Here is a 19,842-nt window from a genome sequence, read left to right as displayed (position 1 = left end):
GGACACCCTGTCCAGACCAGCGATACTCACTCCAAAACTTGCAAGACCAACACTCCAAAACTTGCAAGACCAACTCCTGAAGGACCTGAACAGAGAACCCATGCAAAAAGGACCTACACCCAGACCAGAGCATCACAAGCCACACCCAAACCAGCTAAGACCAACCCGAGCAAACTCTGGCCGCACCCTATATACAGTTGAAGTCGGAAGTTTACATGCACTTAGGTTGGAGTCATTAAAACTCGTTTTTCAAACCACTCCACAAAATGTCTTTTTAACAAACTATAGTTGTGGCAAGTCGGTTAGGACATCTACATTGTGCATGACAAGTCATTTTTCCAACAATTGTTTACAGACAGATTATTTCAGTTATAATTCAATGTATCACAATTCCAGTGGGTCAGAAGTTTACATACACTAAGTTGACTGTGCCTTTAAACAGCTTGGAAAATTCAAGAAAATTATGTCATGGCTTTAGAAGCTTCTGATAGGCTAATTGACATCATTTGAGTCAATTGGAGGTGTACCTGTGGATGTATTTCAAGGCCTACCTTCAAACTCTGTGCCTCTTCTTTTGATTTTCCCATGATGTCAAGCAAAATCAGCCAAGACCTCAGAAAATGTTTTTGTAAACCTCCACAAGTCTGGTTCATCCTTGGGAGCAATTTCCAAATGCCTGAAGGTACCACGTTCATCTGTACAAACAATAGCACGCAAGTATAAACACCATGGGACCACGCAGCCGTCATACCGCTCAGGAAGGAGACGCACTCTGTCTCCTAGAGATGAACGTACTTTGTTGCGAAAAGTGCTAATCAATCCCAGAACAACAGCAAAGGACCTTGTGAAGATGCTGGAGGAAACAGATACAAAAGTATCAAAAGTAAAACGAGTCCTATATCGACAAAGATCGTCCTTTTTAGAGAAAAATCCTCTGATCTGATGGAACAAAAATAGAACTGTTTGGCCATAATGACCATTGTTTTGTTTTGAGGAAAAGGGGGGATGCTTGCAAGCCGAAGAACCACATCCCAACCGTGAAGCACAGGGGTGGCAGCATCATGTTGTGGGAGTGCTTTGCTGCAAGAGGGACTGGTGCACTTCACAAAATATATGGCATCATGAGGGAGGAAAATTATGTGGATATATTAAAGCAACATCTCCAGACATCAGTCAGGAAGTTAAAGCTTGGACGCAAATGGGTCTTCCAAATGGACAATGACCCCAAGCATACTTCCAAAGTTGTGGCAAAATGGCTTAAGGACAACAAAGTCAAGGTATTGGAGTGGCCATCACAAAGCCCTGACCTCAATCCTATGGAAAATATGTGAGCAGAACTAAAAAAGCATGTGCGAGCAAGGAGGCCTACAAACATGACTCAGCTACACCACCTCTGTCAGGAGGAATGGACCAAAATTCACCCAACTTATTGTGGAAAGCTTGTGGAAGGCTACTCGAAACGTTGGACCCAAGTTAAACAATTTAAAGGCAATGCTACCAAATACTAATTGAGTGCACGTAAACTTCTGACCCACTGGGAATGTGATGAAATAAACAAAAGCTGAAATAATTATCTGTACTATTATTCTGACATTTCAAATTATGAAAATAAAGTGGTGATCCTAACTGACCTAAAGACAGGGAATTTTTACAAGGATTAAATGTCAGGAATTGTGAAAAACTGAGTTTAAATGTATTTGGCTGAGGTGTATGTAAACTTTGACTTCAACTGTAGCCCCCCCATATCAGACCTATGCCCCTTCTGGCCACCCAATGCCCCCCGCCCCTGCGGCAAGGACCTCAACATGACAGCAGGACATACAGTTGAAGTCGGAAGTGCCAGAACTGGACAAGAACCTGACAACACCCTCAACACACAACGGGAAAAACACCTACCTGGAGGAGACAGCATTCCCTCCCCCATATACCCCCCCTAAACACAACTACGACAACATAACCAACAAAAACGTGTCACAACTGTCGGACGCTGGGTATGTACATAGTCAATGGTAGTCTTTGAGGGGACTCCTATGGTAGGTACACCTATAGCTCATCTCTTGGCAGTAGTACTGTAGACTACTTTATCACTGACCTCAACCCAGAGTCTCAGAGCGTTCACAGTCAGTCCACTGACACCCTTATCAGATCACAGCAAAATCACACTACTTGAACAGAGCCATGGTCAATCATGTGGCATCAATGCCAAAGGAACTGAATGATATTACAAAATGCTATAGATGGAAGGAAAGTAGTGTGGAAATCTACCAAAAAACAATTAGGCAACAACAAATTCAATCCCTTCTAGACAATTTCCTGGACAAAATGTTTCACTGTAAGAGAGTGAAGGTGTAAACTTGGCAGTAGAAAACCTAAACAGATTATTTGCTTTCTCAGCTTTCCTATCAAATCTATGTGCGTATCAAATCAAATGTCAAGCAAACAACGTAAGGAAATTAACAATGGCAAATGGTTTGAAAAATAATGCAAAAACCTATGTAAGAAATTGAGAAACCTATCCAACCAAAAACAGAGACCCAGAAAACCTGAGCCTACGCCTTCACTATGGTGAATCACTATAACACAGACATACACTAGGGAAAAAGAAGGAACAGCACGTCAGAAATCAGCTCAAATGTAATTTAAGAATCCATAGAAGAATCCAACCACTTCTGGGAAAATTGTAAAACTCTAAACAAACAACAACACGAAGAGGTATCTATCCAAAACGGAGATATGGATAAACCACTCTTTTTGGCTCTATAACAAATAACAAGCAGCAAAAACATGATCAAATACAAATCTTAGAATCAACTATTAAAGACTACCAGAATCCACTGGATTCTCCAATTACATGTAATGAACTACAGGACAAAATACAAACCCCCCAACCCAAAAAGGCCTGTGGGGTTAACGGTATCCTAAAGGAAATTATAAAATATACAGAACAAATTCCAATTGGCTATACTTAAACATCATCCTCAGCTCTGGCATATTCCCCAATATTTGGAACCAAGGACTGATCACCCCAATCCACAAAAAAAAAGAGACAAATTTGACCCCAATAACCTGAGCAAATGTCAAATAAGATTATCAAATTACCATACGACAGACCACATATTCACCCTGCACATCCTAATTGACAAAAAAAAGGAAAAAAAAGAGGCAAAGTCTTTCAACTCAATTTGGTATAAGGGCCTGCTATACAAATTGATGGAAAGTGGGTTTTGTGGGAAAAGCATACCACATAAATTCATGTAAATAAACAAGTGTGTGGTTAAAATTGGCAACAACAAAAAAAGTCTGTCTCATGAGGACCGCCATAGGGAAGGAAGACCCAGAGTTACCTCTGCTGCAGAGGATAAGTTCATTAGATTTACCAGCCTCAGAAATTGCAGCCCAAATAAATTATTTACAGAGTTCAAGTAACAGACACATCTCAACATCAACTGTTCAGAGGAGACTGCATGAATCAGGCCTTCATGGTCAAATTGCTGCAAAGAAACCCCTAATAAAGGACACCAATAAGAAGAGACTTATTTTGGCTAAGAAACACGAGCAATGGACATTAAACCGGTGGAAATTTGTCCTTTGGTCTGGAGTCCAAATTGGAGATTTGGACATCTAGGCTGTGTCAGGGCTATTTTACTAAGAAGGAGAGTAATGAGTGCTGCATCAGATGACCTGGCCTCCACAATCCTTCGAACCTCAACCAAATTGAGATGGTTTGGGATGAGTTGGACCGCAGAGAGAAGGAAAAGCAGCCAACAAATGCTCAGCATGTGGGAACTCCTTCAAAACTGTTGGAAAATAATTCCAGGTGAAGCTAGTTGAGAGATTGCCAAGTGTGCAAAGCTGTCATCAAGGCAAAGGGTGGCTATTTGAAGATTCTCAAATATAAAATATATTTTCATTTGTTTAACACTGTTTTGGTTATTACATGATTCAATGTGTTATTTCATAGTTTTGATGTCTTCACTATTATTCTACAATGTAAAAAAAGAAAAACCCTTGAATGATTAGCTGTTCTAAAACTTTGGCGAGGGCACTAGAACAGTCTGCTGCAGCACCCTAACCCTCACCCTACAATAATCTGAAGTCAAATGTCTACTGTTTGCTGATGATCTGGTGCTTCTGTCCCCAACAAAAGAGGGCCTACAGCAGCACCTAGATCTTCTGCACAGATTCTGTCAGACCTGGGCCCTGACAGTAAATCTCAGTAAGACAAAAAATAAGGGTGTTCCAAAAAAGGTCCAGTTGCCAGGACCACAAATACAAATTCCATCTAGACACTGTTGCCCTAGAGCACACAAATTATACATACCTCTGTGCCACAGGTAACTTCCACAAAGCTGTGAACGATGAGACACAAGGCAAGAAGGGCCTTCTATGCCATCAAAAGGAACAGAAAATGTGACATACCAATTAGGATCTGGCTAAAAAAAAATACTTCAATCAGTTATAGAACCCATTGCCCTTTATGGTTGTGAGGTCTGGGGTCCACTCACCAACCAAGAATTCACAAAATGGGACAAACACCAAATTGAGAGACTGCATGCAGAATTCTGCAACAATATCCTTGGTGTACAATGTAAAACACCAAATGCATGCATGCAGAGCAGAATTAAGCCGATACCCGCTAATTATCAAAATCCAGAAGAGAGCCGTTAAATTATACAACCACCTAAAAGGAATTGATAGCAAACCTTCCATAATAAAGCAATCACCTACAAATAAATTAACCTGGAGAAGAGCCTCCTAAACAAGCTGGTCCTGGGGCTCTGTTCACAAACACAAACAGACCCCACATAGCCCCAGGACAGCAACACAATTAGACCCAACCAAATCATGAGAAAACAAAGAAATAATTTACAAAAAAAGAGCAAACTAGAATGCTATTTGGCCCTAAGCAGAGAGTACACAGTGGCAGAATACCTGATGACTGCGACTGACCTAAAATTAAGGAATTCTTTGACTACGTACAGACTCTGTGAGCATAGCCCTGCTATTGAGAAAGGCCACCTAAGGCAGACCTGGCTCTCAAGAGAAGACAGGCTATGTGCACACTGCCCACAAGATGAGGTGGAAACTGAGCTGCACTTCCTAAGCTCCTGCCAAATGTATGACCATATTAGAGAGACATATTTCCCTCAGATTACACAGACCCCCAATGAATTTGAAAACAAATCCAATTGTGATAAACTCCCATATCTGTTGGGTGAAATACCACAGTGTGCAATCACAGCAGCAAGATTTGTGACCGGTTGCCACAAGTGAAGAACAAACACCATTGTAAAAAACAGATACATAGCTTTCCCTTTTGTACTTTAACTATTTTCACATCATTACAACACGGCATATAGACATAATGACATTTGAAGTGCAAGTGTAATGTTTACTGTTAATTTTTTATCGTTAATTTCACTTTTGTTTATTAACTATTTCACTTGCTTTGGCAATGCAACATATGCCAATAAAGCCCCTTAAATGGACCTTCTCTACAGTCTTTATTGAAGGATCAACACACAAGTCCACACAGCACTATCTAGCCATGGTCATTTGGACCCTGCATCCACTAAACACATTAAGGCTACAGGATTCCATGAAAAATGTGAATGTGTGAAGGTTACAGCTAAGCTTCCATTTCAATGGTATCCCATGTCAATGAGATGAAAGAGACTAGTCACCAGCTCTGGACAATGGACACTGCATGGGCAGTAGCTTTCTTATCCATTCCTAAAACAAGACACTAGGGATGCACCGATATTACATTTTTGTCTGAAACCGATATCTGATAAAAACAATGTTGCTGCCTTTTAAGCATTCTAGTACAGTTAAACACACACACACACACAAAAAAGTTATTTTGTTGGCATTTACATATGTCCCCATTACCAAAACCTCTCTCACTTATTTGCTGTGCTGTTTCATTGTTCAGTCTCAACCAAGATTACATCATACATGTCAAGCAGTGAAGTTTCAGCTCTGTCTGTCCGTGGCCTCTCTTCCTCAGTGCGCACTGTCACTGTGTCCATTTCCATCTTGTCCAGCTGTGTTTAACATTTCATGTAAACCCTTTTTCTTGTCTGCATCGATAGTAGCGGTCCTTGTACCTAGCGTCAAGCATGGTGGCGACACAGTAAAGAGGCTCAGAGAGACTGCCATGAATTGCTTGTTCACAGCCTCTTGTAGAGTACTTTTGAAAGTTTTAACCCTACGGTCTGTGTCGGCAGTTTTGTTGAGCAGGCGTTTCAATGCCATGACAGAGGGTATCACGTCTGCTGCAGAAGCAGTTGAGCTTATTTCGAGTCAGTTGCTCGAATAGAGCTAGGTGTTCATATTTCCATGTGCGTTTCAACAATACTGTGGAACTCTCTGGTAGGGAAACGTCTGAAAAAAATAGCGCCTACTTGGAAGTGTGTACCGGTGCTCGACCAGCCGGCGAAAGCCAACATCATCCACGACAGAGAACGGTTGATTGTCAAGGGCAATGAATTCCATTATCTTGGCGTTAATGGATTTCGCCTTTGAGTTGTCTCGCTGAAATTTTTACTCTTTCAAATGACTGCTCAAATTGAACTTGTTAGAAGAGTGCGCTTAGTATTTTTCTGCTTTTGTTCTGTGTAGCACTGTATTTCTTGTGGCGTCATTATGTCATCTGCCTACATTATATAGGTATGCACGTCAGCTTAGACATCGGTTTCGCCCATCGGCGTTAAACTAGACATCGGGCCAATGTTGGCATTTTAACCTAATAGCGCTCAATTCTGATATGCTAACCGATATATTGTGCATCCCTACAAGACACCCCTCTAAACACTGTTCTTACCAATAATAGCATGCCACCACAGACATACTGTACTTGTGGTGTATGACACTGCAGCCACACTGCCACTGTTGCACAAGAGACCACACACACACCTGAGGTTCTCTACATTCCCTCTCCCAAAAGGAGTGTATAACATGAGGGATTGTCACAGCCAACTTCAGTTTACACATAAAGATATAGCCCAGGCAGAAGTAGTACAGACAATATTCCCCACACACACTAAACCTCAGTGAGAGAGCTGTTACCTAAAGGCCTTGTGTGGTTACAGGCATTGGGTACTATTAAGACCATTTCATGTAGGGAGCTATTTGACAACTGCACCATGCAAAATCCCTCATATGAGCCCATGTTCTGTTGGTAAATATGAGCACATGTAATGATTAACTACTGTGGGAGTAAGGAGTGTTACAGTAACAACATCCTCCCCATCTACACCTGCCCTGTGTGTGTGTGTGTGTCTATTGTGTAATCACCATTGGCACTGGAGCCAACCGCAATAACACATCAGTCGAGTCTGCTACCAAATACTTTTTCGTTGAGGTAGCCAACACACAAAGCTGGGTCTGGGCCAGGGACATACAGTGCATTTGGAAAGTATTCAGACACCTTCCATTTTTCCACATTTTGTTACATTACAGCCCTAGTCAAAAATGTATTAAATAAAATGTTTTCCTCATCAAACTACATACAATACCCCAGTGAAAACAGGTTTTTGGGAATGTTTGGCCCATGGCTAAATCTAGTTGATGATCCCTGGTCTACATAGTAAGTATGCATGTTGTGCCTTTACAATTAATTAATGACCTTACTGAAATAATCAGGCTAGTGGGCCAGTTGGCTTCCTGACCAGTGCTCCGGGTCCCTGTTTTCAGCCCCTCCACAAAAAGTGTGTGTCCAGGGCCTTGTTCCTGGCTCCCTCTTCTCTGAGGGACACAGTGGTTCTATTATTCCCTTGTGTTTCAGAGAACAGGATTAATGACCTGCGGCAGGGACATGAAACGGTTGTGTCCGCCTGTTTACTTCTGTCCCTAGGACCAGTCTCTGGTATTAAACACCCTGTGTTGTGTGTGTGTGTGTGTGTGTGTGTGTGTGTGTGTGTGTGTGTGTTTTCAATGACCACTGGCAGGCCAAAGCAAGGGTAATGCACAACTACAATAGCAGCCACAGAGTCATGGTCACCGTTAGGGTTGCAAAGGGTCTGAATTTTTCCATACGAAGTTAAGCATTGGAATTTGGGGAATTTTGCTTAAATTCATCAAAAGAAGTTAACATTTAACCTTTTTTTGTGGGATACACATAAGGTAATTCTAGGCCTTGTGGCATATGTTGGTTAAACTATCCCAATGCAACGGAATTGCAACCCCCTGCATACACAGTGCATTCTTCCATGTACAGCTGATTCTCAAGATCTTGCACACTAATGAGATGCTATTGAGCCCACACTACTACACTGTCTGAGCCAAGGACTACATGCTTTCTGGTAAGTTTTGATTACAATACTGGGTGTGGTGAATATATTTTATATGACATGATTTTTAGTTAACTAGTAAATAGTAGCATACAGCAAAGTGTGTTTAAATAATTTCTAACTTGTTAACAATTTCTGCTAGTTAGTTTTTGCTACCATGTGGGTTAAGGCTTGCTTAAGCCTGCAAACTGAGGAGTGTTAATTCACCTGTTTCCATAAAGGTTTCATTTTAAAACATTTATCTTTCATTTTAAAACATTTATCTTTCAAAAGGAGTTATTTAATCTAACTGTACATGGAATTGTATATTTATTTTTTTGAATAATCTTTTCTGATCTTTACAGGAAAATGCCAGGGGCACTATCTGATGTGTGGAGACAATTCACGGCAGCTAATGAAGAAGGAAAAGATGTGTACATTTGCAAATACTGTACCAAATCATATGTGAAGAATGCAACAAAGATGCAGAATCATCTGGCCAAGTGCATAAAGTACCCTCAGCTACCCTCAGCTAGCAACCTCTGACAAAAGTCCCTCTACTTCTATTCGAGGTGAAAATTATGAATCAGACACCTTATCGATAGCAACAGCTCATGGTCTTCCTGGAATTAGAAGTTTTTTTTACTCGATGGAGGAACATAGTCAGAAAAATGCTGATGAATATCTTGCTTGAGCTGTGTATGTAACTGGTTTACCTCTGATGCTCACAGGCAATGTGTATTGGAAGATAATTCTGAATGTTCTTCGCCCAGCATACACCCCTCCAACCAGACATGCTTTATCTACTTATTTGCTGGATGCAGAGTTCAACAGAGTTCAGGTGAAGGTCAAGAAAATCATAGAGAAAGCAGACTATATTGCAATCATCTCAAATGTTCGTGGGCAAGGAATAATTAACTACATCATCTCCACCCCTCAATCAGTATTCTACAAGAGCACAGACACAAGGGACAACAGGCACACCGGTCTCTACATTGCAGATGAGCTGAAGGCAGTCATCAATGACCTTGGACCACAGAAGGTATTTGCACTGGTGACAGACAATGCTGCGAACATGAAGGCTGCTTGGTCTAACGTGGCGGAGTCCTACCCTCACATCAAACCCATTGGCTGTGCTGCTCATGCATTGAATCTGCTCCTCAAGGACATCATGGCACTGAAAACAATGGATACACTCTACAAGAGAGCCAAGGAAATGGTTAGGTATGTGAAGGGTCATCAAGTTATAGCAGCAATCTACCTCAACAAGAAAAGTGAGAAGAATAACAGCACCACATTGAAGCTGCCCAGCAACACCCGTTGGAGTGGTGTTGTCATCATGTTTTACAGTCTCCTGGAGGGGAAGGAGTCTCTCCAAGAAATGGCCATATCACAGTCTGTCGATACGGACAGCCCCATCAAGAGGATCCTCCTGGACGATGGATTTTGGGAGAGGGTGGTAAGCAGCCTGAAACTCCCAAAACCTATAGCAGTAGCCATTGCACAAATTAAGGGAGGCAATGCCATCCTCTCTGATGTTCAGACTCTGCTTGCAGATGTAAGAGAAGAAATCCGTACTGCCCTTCCCACTTCACTGTTGCTCCAAGCAAAGGAAACTTCCGTTCTGAAATACATCAAAAGCCGTTAAGACTTCTGCCTGAAGCCCATACACACCGCAGCGTACATGTTGGATCCCAAGTGTGCTGGCAAGAGCATCCTGTCTGGTGAAGACATCAACAACGCCTATGATGTCTCACCACCTTGGCCTGGATGAGGGCAAGGTTCTTGGCAGTCTCTCTTAGCACTGCCTCTCATAAAAGGAAACCAAGGCAAGATATCCAACAAGTGGTGTTGCCTGAACCTGTCAGATCACCAATTATTTCCAGTTTCACTACAGAAGGCTCACATGTCCAACATTTTCTTTATTTAACTAGGCAAGTCAGTGAAGAACAAGTTCTTATTTACAATGACAGCCTACACCGGCCAAGCCCTAACCTGGACGACACTGGGCCAATTGTGCATTGCCGTATGGGACTTCCAATCACGGCCGGTTGCGATACAGCCTGGAATCGAACCAGGGCCTGTAGTGATGCCTCTACCACTGAGATAGCAGTTTTGGACTCCCAAGTGGCATAGCAGTCTAAATACAGTATGTGTATACGACCAAAATCAACACGTCAAACAATGAGTGTCTTCTTCAATGTTGCAGTCAAATATTATATAGTTGATCAAATCTTATTTGACACATGCGCTGAATACAGGTGTAGACCTTACAGTTAAATGCTTACTAAACTGCATTGTTGGTTAAAAAAAAATTATAATAAAAGAGCTGCAATAAAATAACAATAGCAAGGCAATATACAGGGGGTACCGGTACAGAGTCAATGTGCAGGGGCACCGGTTAGTCGAGGTAATTGAGGTCATATTTACATGTAGGTAGAGTAATTAAAGTGAACACGCATATATAATAACAGAGTAGCAGCAGCGCAAAAGAGGGGGGGAGGGGGAAGCAATGCAAATAGTCTGGGTAGCCATTTGATTAGCTGTTCAGGGGTCTTATGGTTTGGGGGTAGAAGCTGTTTAGAAGCCTCTTGGACCTAGACTTCGCACTCTGGTACCGCTTGTCATGCGGAAGCAGAGAGAACAGCCTATGACTAGGGTGGCTGGAGTCTTTGGCAATGTTTGTGGCCTTCATCTGACACTGCCTGGTATAGTAGGTCCTGGATGGCAGGAAGCTTGGCCCCAGTGATGTACTGGGCCGTACGCACTACCCTCTGTCGTGCCTTGCGGTCGGAGGCCGAGCAGTTGCCATACCAGGCAGTGATGCAACCCGCCGGGGTGCTCTCAATGGTGCAGCTGTAGAACTTTGAGGATCTGAGGACCCATGCCAAATCTGTTCAGTCTCGAGGGAAAATAGGTTTGTCGTGCCCTCTTCATGACTGTCTTGGTGTGCTTGTACCATGTTAGTTTGTTGGTGATGTGGACACCAAGGAACTTGAAGTTCTCAACCTACTCCACTGCAGCCCCATCGATGAAAATGGGGGCGTGCTCGGTTGTCATTTTCCTTAAGTCCACAAACATCTCCTTTGTCTTGATCACATTGAGAGGTTGATGTCCTTTCACCACACGGTCAGGTCTCTGACCTCCCTATAGGCCGTCTCGTCATTCTTGGTAATCAGGCCAACAACTGTTGTGTCATCTGCAAACTTAATGATAGTGTTGGAGTTGTGCCTGGCCGTGCAGTCATGAGTGAACAGGGAGTACAGGAGGGGACTGAGCACGCACCGATGAGGAGCCCCTGTGTTGAGGATCAGCGTGGCGGATGTGTTGTTACCTACCCTTAGTTTTGTGATGAGCTTTGAGGGCACTATGGTGTTGAATGCTGAGCTGTAGTCAATGAATAGCATTCTCACATAGCTGTTCCTTTTGTCCAGGTGTGAAAGGGCAGTGTGAAGTGCAATAGAGATTGCATCATATTAATTTATTTAGCTCCTTTGCACCCCAGTATTTCTACTTTGCACTTTCTTCCACTGCAAATCTACCATTCCAGTGTTTTACTTGCTATATTATATTTACTTCGCCACCATGGCCTTTTTTGCCTTTACCTCCCTTATCTCACCTCATTTGCTCACTTTGTATATAGACTTATTTTTCCACTATATTATTGACTGTATGTTTGTTTTACTCCATGTGTAACTCTGTGTTGTGTGTGTCAAACTGCTTGCTTTATCTTGGCCAGGTCGCAATTGTAAATGAGAACTTGTTCTCAACTTGCCTACCTGGTTAAATAAAAGGTGAAATAAAAAAATACATAAAAAAAAAATCATCTGTGGATCTGTTGGGATGGTATGCAAATTGGAGTGGGTCTAGTGTTTCTGGGATAATGGTGTTGATGTGAGCCATGACCAGCCTTTCAAAGTATTTCATGGCTACAGACATGAGTGCTACGGGTCGGTAGTCATGTAGGCAGGTTACCTTAGTGTTCTAGGGCACAGGGACTACAGTGGTCTGCTTGAAACATGTTGGTATTACAGACTGACAGGGAGAGGTTGAAAATGTCAGTGAAGACACTTGCCAGTTGGTCAGCGCATGCTCTTAGTACACGTCCAGGTAATCTGTCTGGCCCTGCGGCCTTGTGAATGTTGACCTGTTTAAAGGTCTTACTCACATCGGCTGCGGAGAGCGTGATCACAGTCTTCTGGAACTGCTGGTGCTCTCATGCATGTTTCAGTGTTATTTGCCTCGAAGCGAGCATAGAAGTAATTTAGATCGTCTAGTAGGCTCGTGTCACTGGGCAGCTCTCAGCTGTGGTTCCCTTTGTAGTCTGTAATAGTTTGCAAGCCCTGCCACATCCGACGAGCATTGGAGCCGGTGTAGTACGATTCGATCTTAGTCCTGTATTGACGCTTTGCCTGTTTGATGGTTTGTCTGAGGGCATAGTGGGATTTCTTATAAGATTCCAGGTTATAGTCCTGCTCCTTGAAAAGCGGCAGCTCTACCCTTTAGCACAGTGCGGATGTTGCCTGTAATCCATGGCTTCTGGTTGGGGTATGTACGTACAGTCACTGTGGGGAGGACTTCGTCGATGCACTTATTGATAAAACCAGTGACTGATGTTCTGGGATTCTTCCGATGGAGTTGAGGAATACACCACATATTCCAGTCTGTGGTTGCAAAACAGTCCTGTAGCTTAGCATCTGCTTCATCTGACCACTTTATTGGCCGAGTCACTGGTGCTTCCTGCTTTAATTTTTGCTTGTTAGCAGGAATCAGTAGGATAGAATTACGGTCAGATTTGACAACTGGAGGGCGAGATTTGTACGTGTTTGTGTGTGGAGTAAAGGTGTTCGAGTTTTTTTTCCCTCTGGTTGCACATTTACATGCTGGTACAAATTAGGTAAAACAGATTTAAGTTTCCCTGCATTAAAGTCCCCAGCCACTAGGAGCACCGCCTCTGGATGAGTGTCTTCCGGTTTGCTTATGGCCGTATACAGCTCATTGAGTGGGGTCTTAGTGCCAGCAAATCAGTTTGTGGTGGAAAATAGACAGCTACGAAAAATATACACGAAAACTCTCTAGGTAGATCGTTCAGTCTACAGCTTATCATCAGATACTCTACCACAGGCGAGTAAAACCTTGAGTTTCTTCGATATCGTGCACCAGCTGCTGTTTACAAATATTCTTAGACCACCACCCCTTGTCTTACCAGAGGCTGCTGTTCTATCCTGCTGATACAGTGTATAACCCGCCAGCTGTATGTTATTCATGTCATCGTTCAGCCATGACTCAGTGAAACATAAGACATTACAGATAATGTCCCGTTGGTAGGATATTTTTGCTTTTAGTTTGTCCACTTTATTATCCAGTTAATGTACGTTGGCCAATAGTACTGATGGCAAAGGCGGATTAGCCACTCGAAAGCCGGATCCTCACAAGGCACCCAGACCTCCTTCCGTGAAACCTCCGTCTCTTTTTCCTGCGAATGACGGGGATGAGGGCTTGTTCGGGTGTCTGGAGTAAATCCCTGTTGTCCGACTCATTAATAATGAAAAATTCTTCATCCAATTCAAGTTCAGTAATCGCTGTTCTGATGTCCAGAAGCTCTTTTCGGTCATAAGGTAGCAGCAACATCATGTACAAAAGAAGTTACCGTAAATTCCCGGACTATAAGCCGCAACTTTTTTCCCAGGCTTTGAACCTCGCGGCTTAAACAATGACGCGGCTAATATAAGGATTTTTCCCGCTTTCAATTTTTCTTTTCCAGAAAAAACACATTCTGTGACGTGCTCAGTTTTTTGGCGGCATGAAGCTTTCATTAGACCAATGAAATTGCCGAACGGGTTAAGGTCAAAGAACTTTTTTGTTTACTGTTTAGATTAAATTGAGCGCTCTCAAACTTCCCATCATTCTGATTACGGTAGTCATTTTGTCACCCTCATCATGGCAAAGACACAGAGAAATGCATATGATGCAGCTTTCAAGTTGAAGGCGATTGATCTGGCTGTTGGAAAAGGAAATAGAGCTGCTGCACGGGAGCTTGTCGTAATGAGTCGATGATAAGATGTTGCAAACAGCAGCGTGAGGAATTGACTCAGTGAAAAAAGACAACTAAAGCTTACTGCTCATTTTTATTTTTGTTACAAGCCGTGTTTCGTTAAAGCCTATTTATTTTTGTTACAAGCCGTGTTTCGTTAAAGCCTGTGTAAAGTTCATTTGTTTCAATGTACCGGTAGGCACCTGCGGCTTATAGACATGTGCGGCTTATTTATGTTCAAAATATTTTTTTGTTTGTTTTTAATTCAGTGGGTGCGGCTTATATTCAGGTGCGCTTAATAGTCCGGAAATTACGGTACACACAATGCAACAAAAAAAATCGAAATCAAAAATAGCACGGTTGGATTTTGGATTTTGGATCCAGCGAATCAGTTGCTATGAAACGCTACTATAGTGCATTCAGAAAGTATTCAGACCCCTTGAATTTTTCCACATTTTGTTATGTTACAGCCTTATTCTAAACTGGATGAAATAAAAAACATTTCCCCTCAATCTACACACAATACCCCATAATGACAAAGCCAAAACAGGTTTAGATTTTTTTGGAAATGTATTAAACATAAACAGAAATACCTTATTTAAATATGTATTCAGACCCTTCGCTCGGAGACTCATAATTGAGCTCAGGTGCATCCTGTTTCCATTGATCACCCTTAAGATGTTTCCACAACTTGATTGGAGTCCACCTGTGATAAATTAAAATGATTGGACATGATTTGGAAAGAAAAACCACTGTCTATATAAGGTCCCACAGTTGACCGTGCATGTCAGAGAAAAAAAATCAAGCCATGAGGTCAAAGGAATGGTCTGTAGAGCGCCGAGACAAGATTGTGTCGACGCACAGATCTGGGTAAGGGAACGAAAACATTTCTGTAGCATTGAAGGTCCTTAAGAACACAGTGGCCTCCATCATTCTTAAAATGGATGAAGCTTGGAACCACCAAGACTATTCCTAGAGCTGGCCGATTGGCCAAACTGAGCAATCGGGAGAGAAGGGCCTTGGTCAGGGAGGTGACCAAGAACCGATCATCACTCTGACAGAGCTCTAGAGTTCCTCTGTGGAGATGGAAGAACCTTCCAGAAGAACAACCATGCAGCACTCCACCAATCAGGCCTTTATGGTAGAGTGGCCAGACGGAAGCCACTCCTCAGTAAAAAGGCACATGACAGCCCACTTGGAGTTGCCTAAAGGCACCTAAAGGAAACAGGATTCTCTGGTCTGATGAAACCAAGATTGGAACTCTTTGACCTGAATGCCAAGATTCACATCTGGCAGAAACCTAGCACAATTCCTACGGTGAAGTAATGGTGGTTGCAGCATCATGCTGTGGGGATGTTTTTCAGCGGCAGGATCGAGGGAAAGATGAACGGAGCAAAGTACTGAGAGATCCTTGATGAAAACCTGCTCCAGAGAGCTCAGGGCCTCAGACTGGGGGGAAAGTTCACCTTCCAGCAGGACAACGACCCTAAGCACACAGCCAAGACAATGCAGGAGTGGATTCGGGACAATTCTCTGAATGTCCTTGAGAGGCCCAGCCAGGGCCCAGACTTGAATCCGATCGAACATCTCTGGAGAAACCTGAAAATAGCTGTGCAGCTACACTCCCCATGCATCCTGACAGAGCTTGATAGGATCTGCAGAGACAAATGGGAGAAACTCCCCAAATACAGGCATGCCAAGCTAGTAGCATCATACCCAAGACAAATTAATGAGTAAAGGGTCTGAATACTTATGTAAATGTAATATGTTTATTTAAAATGTTATCTTCAGGATTGGTGGTTCCCCTGCAGGACGGTTGAGCTAACGTAGGCTAATGCTATTAGCATGAGGTTGTAAGTAACAAGAATATTTCCCAGGACATAGACATATGTGATATAGGCAAAGCTTAAATTATTGTTAATCTAACTGCACTGTCCAATTTACAGTAGCTATTACAGTGAAAGAATGCCATGCTATTGTTTGAGGAGAGTGCACAGTTTCGAACATGTAAAGTTATTAATAAACAAATTAGGCACATTTGGGCTGTCTTGATAAAACATTTTGAACAGAAATGCAATCTTTCATTGGAACAGTCTAAAACGTTGCACATACACTGCAACCATCTAGCAGCCAACATCTAAATTGCACCTGGGCTGGAATAATACAACAACAAACAAAAATATTTGTATTATCATTTACCACATCTAATGTGTTATATTCTCCTACATTCCTTTCACATTTTCCCAAACTTCAAAGTGTTCTTTCAAGTGGTACCAAGAAAATGCATATCCTTGCTTCAGGGCCTGAGCTACTGGCATATAGATTTGGGTATGTCATTTTAGGCGGAAATAGAAAAAAAAGGGGCCGATCCTTAAGAGATTATACATTTTCTACAATTTCTAAATACCTGTTTTTGCTTTGTCATTATGGGGTAATGTGTGTAGATTATTTAATAAATGTTACAATACGGCTATAACAAAACAAAATGTGGAAAAAGGCAAAGGGTCTGAATACTTTCCGAATGCACTGTACACGCACACACACTCCAGACATTTCTCCTCCTAATATTTCTAAATTCCATTATTTTACTTTTTTATTTTTTTCTGTGTATTGTTAGATATTACTGCACTGTTGGAGCTAGGAAGACAAGCATTTCCCTACACCCGCAATAACATCTGCTAAATATAGTATGTGTATGAGACCAATAACATTATTTGATTTTAGTTACTAGAGGAACAAGATTTTTGTTTTAAAATACCATGTTTATGTTTCAATGCAGTACACATTGTAAGTAAAATAATATATTTCAACACATTATTGAAGTGTCATCCTCTACTTTGCCATTAGGAGAGGAGGCAGAAATCAATTATAAATCGAATCGAACAACAAAACGAAGCAACCAACCAATTGCAGAGGGCGATCAGAGAGCATCTTGGACACATGTCAGAAAATGTCTTGGTGGTGCTAGTTAGTATTACACTTAAGCTGTAATTACACTTGTACAGGGAAAATAATAAAAGATGCAGGCAACAGATTACATAAAAGGGCAGGTTTTTGAAACCACTGGACCGGTCACTGACCTGATTGAAATTAGTAGATTCATTTGCTAATGAAACGGTGATGGGTTGTGAATGACATTATTAGGAATGTGCACAGTGAAACTTCTAAACTTCCAAAAGAGTAAGCTACTTCTCTCTGAATGAAGGACAGTATAAAAAAAATGAAAGAAATGTATGCAGATTTTAAAGTTATCCACACTAATGAGTAATTCACATATGGGGTAATAGAAAATATGAAGGAAATAAGGAATAGATGCAAAGCAAATGCTTCAGGATTCCATGCAAACATATTTTTATATCATGGGCATGTCATGTAGGCCTACAGTATAGTCTAACTGTTTGCCCTAAAATGCCCTTGATGGCAGTACCTTTTAACGTGTAGAAAAAAGAACCAAGACCGCATCGTGTCAAACGCGGACAATAACAAAAAAAATATTGACCATGTCCTATGACCAATGCACAGAAAATGTCATACCACCATATTAAGGAGGAGATCAAATACGATCAACATTACTGTAATGTGTGTTTTCTGACAGGTGACCCACTACAGTGCACTGACTCAAGCTTTCCCAACAAAGCAGACCATCACTAGGCTATGCGTAATTTCATTCTGGGCAGTGGGCGCTCTCCAGAATTCATAATCAACAGATGGCTGGCATATAGGCAAGCCACAACTGGATGAATGCATGCTTTGCTTTCACATTTCAAGATGATATTTCTAGAAATCGCATCTTGGCAGATGTATGCCTATGAAATTCTATTCTAAGCTATTATTTCACTGTATAACATGATCAACTGCAATCATCAAGAATATATTGAGCAAGTTATCACATTAATTCATATAAATGGTCAGACTTTACGTTGGTGAATGAAGGCAGGTAGACCTAACGATTTTTGCCACCCTTCTTTTTCCCCATTGCACAAGAATGTAACCAAGAAAAATTAAACTTTTGCCTGGCTGGAGTTTATGCAAACAAATATTTTGCGCACGGTTATTTTACGCACACAATTGATACTAGAAATGCACGATATTAGGCTATATTACAACAAACAAGTATTTTAAACAGATAGCTGCACGTATGTCAAATATATAGCATATTCTTATTTTAACCCATGTCAAAATACACATTCAAAATTCTTATCAATAATAGCATAGCATATTCAGAATTTGATCAAAGACAGTACAATATGAAGATGGGGATCTCTACTGAAGAGGCAGTTTCTGCCTATAACACTTGGCGATGTCATGGCGATGTTTGTTTGCGAAACTCATGCGCAGAAACACGTAAATGGGTCAAACGGTCGTCTCGCGCCAAACTGCGCATGTGCAGGCCGTAAGATAAAGGCCCTCCTTCGATATTAAGTTGTTTCTGAATTAAATGAAAACGTGTCAATGTGTCACCTTCCAGAGGCTGGAGTGATCAACTACTTAAGACATTGGCTCGAATCAAGGTTGTGCCTTTAGATTTCAGAAAATTAACTAAGTAACAATTACTCTAACTGACTTCTCAAACCTGGACCTGGACTGCTTGGTCTGTTTCGCAAGCGTTCCCGAAAGTCTTGCGATGTTGTGCCTCTGGGTTTAGAAACTCTGTGATTTGGCAGTCAGGAAGTGCAATTCAATTCACGGCATGTACTAGAGTTCCAATGCCGTTACAGTAGCAATAATATACTGTGTACTTTATACTGAGATTGGGAAACATGAATGTTGAGCACCTCAACTATTGTAAAAATAAACAGAGTGAGTGCCAAAGTCCTCCACTTCACAGCATTAGCCTACAACTGCCATATTTCTTAATAGTTCCTAGAGCTTGGACATAATGCCATCATATTATTCACTAACCCGGTCATTCGAACGACTAAAATACATAGCGTGAAGTTACACCGTTTAGCACTACTTACCAGCTTGCTACGGTGTGGGTGCTGCAGCCATTTAACCCGTAGTGAAAGGGCTAGAAGTCCGCATTTCCTCGGCTGTGTCACTGTGTGTAGTGCAGATCTTGCAGCGATGCTTGAAGGCAAGCTGAAACAAATTGGGGGGGGCTTTCCCTACGCCTTGTCAAACGAACTACGAAGCCATATTCAGAAGATTAGAACAACAAAAACATCATCTCGCGCTACACAAACATTCGCGCCGCCGCACCAGACGTCAAGAGGATCCCGCCCCCTTTCGTCGTCTCTCATTGGCCTGGCTTAACAGGACATTTTACATCGATGGGACTTGTGAAGCAAAAGTCCCAACTTTAAATCTTTTTCATACTGGGGCTTGCAAAGCGAGAGTCCCCACTTGAAATATTCAACATACTTCTTATTATTGCTACTATCTGGAAAACGAATCCTCTTACACCGTTTAAAGATGCACTATGCAGAAATTGCTCCGCCATTTCTTGGTTGCTAAAATTCTAATAGTTCACCTAATTCAGTTTGTTATAAAAAAAAACATGTATATTGTAGAAAATCATTGTACCATCTAAAC

General features: G+C 41.8%; 1 protein-coding gene across 3 annotated transcripts in view; it reads right to left on the bottom strand.

Annotated features, from left to right (window-relative positions):
• The window catches only part of LOC106605009 (transcription factor HIVEP3), a 92,947-nt gene extending 73,426 nt beyond the window's left edge, over positions 1–19,521 (bottom strand). For all 3 annotated transcript variants that reach the window (XM_045718289.1, XM_014200201.2, XM_014200202.2), the window contains exon 1: positions 19,269–19,521. The gene's annotated coding sequence lies outside the window, so the exon portion shown is untranslated. The remainder of the gene's footprint in view (positions 1–19,268) is intronic.
• Between the last annotated feature and the right edge of the window lie 321 nt (positions 19,522–19,842).

The sequence above is a fragment of the Salmo salar genome, chromosome ssa05 (assembly GCF_905237065.1).
Source record: "Salmo salar chromosome ssa05, Ssal_v3.1, whole genome shotgun sequence".
NCBI lineage: Eukaryota > Metazoa > Chordata > Actinopteri > Salmoniformes > Salmonidae > Salmo > Salmo salar.
The sequence above is the reverse complement of the archived record's forward strand: the minus strand, read 5'-3'. Positions and strand labels throughout refer to the sequence as shown.